This window comes from Triticum aestivum, chromosome 4A (assembly GCF_018294505.1).
Source record: "Triticum aestivum cultivar Chinese Spring chromosome 4A, IWGSC CS RefSeq v2.1, whole genome shotgun sequence".
Classification (NCBI taxonomy): Eukaryota; Viridiplantae; Streptophyta; class Magnoliopsida; order Poales; family Poaceae; genus Triticum; species Triticum aestivum.
The window spans coordinates 293,733,678-293,739,153 of NC_057803.1; positions in this window are offsets into that span (position 1 = coordinate 293,733,678).

Sequence of the window (5,476 nt, forward strand, 5' to 3'; positions counted from 1 at the left end):
GTTGAGCAAAGTGAACTTCCCAGCGTGCGACATAAGTGAGAGCGTGGAAGAAAGATTTCTTTCCACATTGCTAACCAGAGGCATAAAATCGATAAGTGTTGGTCGGGAGGTGCCTAGTGGCAGGCCAAGGTAGGCGAAAGGCATGGAACCAATGGAGCATCCGAAGATAGAGGCAATATCTGTAGCCAATTGCGGGTCCAAGTTGATGGGTATTAATGTGGATTTATGGAAGTTGATCTTCAGGCCAATAGACTGGGCATAATCAGATAGAATGTTCTTGATGATCTCAGCTTGTCTAGGGCATGCAGGCATGAGAAGTAACGTGTCATTGGCGTATTGGACGACCGGATAATCCATATTACCATTGAAGGGGAAAGGTAGGTGGATCAAGCCTCTCCTGAAAGCATCATTAATAGCTGATTGTAGAAGATCCGCAGCGAGTACAAAAATGAGAGGTGAGAGGGGGTCTCCCCGTCTGACGCCACGTCTGCAGTGGAATTGACGGCCTGGCACACCATTGAGCAAAATAGATGAGCGGCCCGAGGAGAAGATCGTTCTGATCCAGGACAACCATTTTTCATTGAAACCCATGTGTTTCATAATGTTAATCATTGCTTCATGTTCAATGGTGTCGAAGGCTTTAGCAAAGTCCAACTTCAGAAGCACAATTTGTCTTTTGGAGGCTTGGCATTGATGGATATACTGAAATGTCCAAGCCAGACAGTCTTGGATGGACCGTCCTTTGATGAAACCGTATTGACGACGGTGAATGATGCGTAGGATCACCTTTTGTAGACGATTGGCCAGCAGTTTAGTAATAAGTTTGAGGCAACAATTAAGCAAGGTGATCGGGCGATAGTCATTAACTGTGGTTGGTGATCCATTCTTGGGAATGAGAGTGATTAGGCCATCATTAATACTTTGGAGATTAAGATCACCAGCGTGGAATTGATCGCATAGCGTATAGAAGTCCTCCTTGATAATTGGCCAACAAGCTTTAAGAAATAAACCATTGAAACCATCAGGGCCCGGAGCTCGATCTGCAGGCATTTCATTGACAACCCCATCAATTTCATCCTTGCTAAAGGGATCAGTGAGGTGATCAAGGTCAGCAGTCGGTTGAATAAGAGCCGGAAGATCAAAGCGCGTTTGTGTGGGGTTAGACGTTCCAAGCCTTTCCGTGTATGCATGAAACAACAAAGCTTCCTTGCCCGTATGATCCTCAACCATCATGCCATCTTCAGTTTGGAGTATAGCCACATTGTTTTTCCTGTACCTCTTAGTGGCAACTGCTTGGAAAAATTTGATGTTTTCATCTCCGAATTTAACCCAACGTATGGTGCAACGTTTTTTCCAATATTGCTTTTGATAGTCCAACAACCTGAGAAGGTGATTTTTGATGATCTTACGGAAGTTGCATTCAGGGTTGGTGAGCGGTCTTATGTTTTCTAGATCATAAAGCTCGTTGAGCGTTTTATTAGTGTTCTCGATTGCCACTGATAATCTAGAGATATTCTTGTCCAAACTTTAAGTTCTTGACGCAGGAGCTTGAATTTTCGGCAAAGAACCGTGGCCGCATTGGGGGAGTTGATAGGCCGAGACCAAACTTTCTTAATAACATCCATGAATCCAGGGTGCAGTAACCAATAAGCTTCAAATCTGAGGAGTTTGGCTCGGGGGATTTTTGTCTCAATGGTTACCACGCAAGGAGTATGATCTGACACCGGCTTGCAAAGAGGTTTGACAATTGTATTTGGATAGTTAAGCGTCCAGTGCAGAGAAGTGAAGAACCAGTCGAGTTGTTCAAGCAACGGATCTTGTTGCATATTACTCCAAGTGTATAGACGCCCTTTGAGTGGTAATTCAATTAGATTGTGTTTACGTATAATATCGTTGAAAGTGCACATGTCATTGGGGTTGCCACCAGGTTTGTTGCGGTTGTCAGGGCCACGAATGAAGTTGAAATCACCAAGGAGAAGACAATCATCATTTGATCGAATATCCATGTCATATAGCCACTGAATGAAATCCTCTCGGGCCGGACCTGTGCATGGTCCATAAAAATTATAGAGAGACCATGACTGTGCAGAAATTGTCCTCGTGAAGTTGACACCCAATGCAAAATCATTCGAGAAGACCACGTCACCAGTAAAAACTGAGCTGTTCCAAATAGTAAGGATGCCACCCGAGGCACCACGGGAGGGAACAAAAGCAAACTTATCGAATCTCTTAGGGCAATAAGTTTTAATAAACGCCAGATCCACAAGAGGTTTTTTAGTTTCCTGAAGGCAAACTATGGCGCAACCACTAATAGAGATAGCATTAGATAAAGCCAGAAGTTTTTTGTCTGAATTTAAACCACGAACATTCCAATAGAGTACATTCCAGTTACGCAAAAGGGGCATAATGAAGAGCTAGAATATTACTCCAAGAATGTAGTGTCCTCCCCATCATTTCCTTCCTGATCGTCAGGGGTTGTAGCAGCCAGCAGCGCCTCTTCCGTGAGCTTAGAAGGAGGCACAACGCAGCGGTTGATGCCGATCTCCTGCAAAGTTCGGAGAGGTGTGGGGGGAGGGGCTTGGACAGGTGGAGGCGCGGATGAGCTTGAAGCAGCAGATGGAGCATGTCTTGGCTTGACCTTGGAAACAGGAGCTCGGACATCAGAAATTTGGGGCACTCTGAAACCATCATATCTAGTGGAGCGAGTGCTGCGCCTCACTTCACTAGTGACCAGTGGAGCCTGAAACTTGGAGCGGCGAGTGCGAACATGAGACGGGCCTGGGTCTGGTAGCACTTGGGCTAAGCCCAAATCAGTGGCCTGGAAAGGTACAGTCATAACAAGAGGCCCAGAAGTTGAACTTTCAGTTGGCGCCAAAGCAGTGTCATCCTCCTGCTGAACAAGAGTGTCAACAGGTCCAGCAGCTACCTCAACAGAGTGAGAATCACTGTCAGGAGAGCTCAACATGGTCCTCCACAGCAGTTCCAGACATAGTAAGCAGTGGGTGTAAAACTGCTTCTTCAGAAGGGGCTTCCTCATCATCCAAGAGCTCTGAGATCTGAACTGAAGATGGCCTTGGGGGCATGTTCAGAATACATGGAGAGAGACAAACTGAAAACAAAGCATCAGGAGTTCCCACTTGGAATTCCGTGAAAGGGACAATTGTTTGTAGGTCAAGTGGAGGCAAACCATACCCAGAACTCCAAGGGCCATAGGCAGCGACAACAGACAGAATAGAGCGAGAAAGGTATGTCGTAAATGTGTTGCAGGGAATTATGTCATTCAGGAGCGCATTGGTCAGATCATTACCTTCCACAGAGATGCTAACCCGAAGATTGTCAGAGGAGACAACAATGTCCACAGCAATGACTTCATTCCTAGTAGGAAGTACCAATAGCGTAGTGTCAGGCCCTTCAGCAGCTTGGACTGACCCATTAGTGCTGCCATGAGAGCTAGAATCCCAAGCGGAGTTCAGACTGTCCAAAATGTTGTCTTCAGGCAAAATGCCATCTTGAACACGCAACCCCTGAGCTGCTAACCAAGCTTGAAAGTTGACAAGGGCGGCAGGCATTTGAGGCGCAGGAGGTTCAGGCCAAGCATCCCACTGGGCATGTTGAGGAGCATCATAATGGGCAGCATTGTGAGGGCCATTTTCATTGGCAACACCATTCTGAATCATCCAGTTTTGTAACTGCTGCTGGTAGAGCTGCTCGACAGTAAGGCCATCCCCAAACATGGGGTGAGGCACACCATTAGCAGGCGGTGGTTCTTCATCCGCAACCGGTACTTCAGGGTCATGGGCATTCCAGTATGCTCCCCGAAGAATGAAAACTGCAGCAGTCCAGCAGGCACGGTCCCCTCCCAACTGACGGACAACGATGCTCTTAGGGATCAGACACATGTGAAAAACTCGGACTTTGATCAGCACAACACGACGGTCAATATTGGGGTTGTTCCAAGAAACAAGACGACCATAGTCATCTACAGAACGTTGCAAGTAAAAGTTCATCTGATAATCATTAGGAAATCCGATGTACATAAGCCAAACCTCTGGTCCATAGGTGGTGCTGCGCATGTTTAGAGCCCCATTGTGGCGCACAAATGAAACTACCAGATCTTCGTCATCAAGCTGGAAGGTAGTGTTTACTGCAGTATCTCTGATGAAGGAGTTGGCAAATGCAAACGTACCGATACCTAGGGGATGGTCAGATGCTTCGGTGGTGTGCAGACCCGCTTCATGCAGAAGACCTTCAATCGTGTCGCGGAGCCCTTCCCAGAGATGCAATGGGACGAATCTACTCACCTCTGCAATAGCTAAGAAGCTATTGTTGAGCGCAGGGATGGGGTTGACGGCCATGTCGGCGCGAATCTTGCGGTCCGCCGGCCCAGGCTCGATCGACCAGCCGGTAGGCAAAAAGGGAATGGGGCTCACCGGATAGTTGGCCATGGTGGTTTGGGCAGTGGAGGGCACGGGACTGGCGATGAGATCGTTGGTAGGTGGCGGAGCAGCTAGAGCAGAGAGCTCTGCCTCATTGGGAAGCGGGGCGGGCGGAGAGGTGGAATGCGAGCAGTCTGGGGAGGCTGAGAGGGTTTTTGGTCTCCATTGCCAGCGCTGGGCCCATCGATGCCGCCAAGAAGAGATGGCCAGGTGCCCATAGTAGCCACATATCTCACATCGAACGGTAGAGGTGGTGCGGCCATTCAGACGAGTGGGGGGGGTGCAGGTTGGAGTGATTGAAGGAGGAGTGTTAATTTGATGCCTATGCCGGTCAGCCATAGCCGGATTTTGCAGATTAGTATCCATAACTGAATTAATGGAAGGCGTAGACCAAACTTTGGTAGGACAATTATGGCATTTATGTCCCGGGGCGGAGTACGTAAGGCAAATAAGCCGTGCATGGCAATTAGACCTATTGTGTCCCCATTGTAAGCATTTAGCAATAATTGGCCCCAATTCTTGGCAATATCCAAGACTTCCTTTTGAGAATATCCCGCGCTCGACAAATCAGCAATATGAGATTTAGATAAGGTCGGTGGCCAGGACGAGTGTGGCGGTGCATACCGGAGAGCAAAAGTAAGGAAGCTTTGCGGCAATTGTGGGTAATCATTGATATTAGAAAATCGAAAACTCCCAATCACAATTGAATGCTTAGAAAATCTCGAGAGGTCTGAGGCACATTGATTGTCCTCATTAAGACAGTCCGAAATATTCTCCAGCACGGTCGGACCGATCATGCACGACGGCAATGAGGAAGAACATGAGGCTTCATCGCTGTTCTTGTCATGAAAACTCATGGAGGTTATAGGAATGATATTAAATTTACCCAGCTCCTTAGTAGAGTCCTGATTGATTGACGTGTCCAGGAAGACCGGATGGTTGTAACGAATGGCCATAGGGCTGCGCGCAGCAATGGGCTCCAGATGTTCATCAGCATGCCATTGATGTTCAAAATGTTTGTACCCATTGAAACGACCATT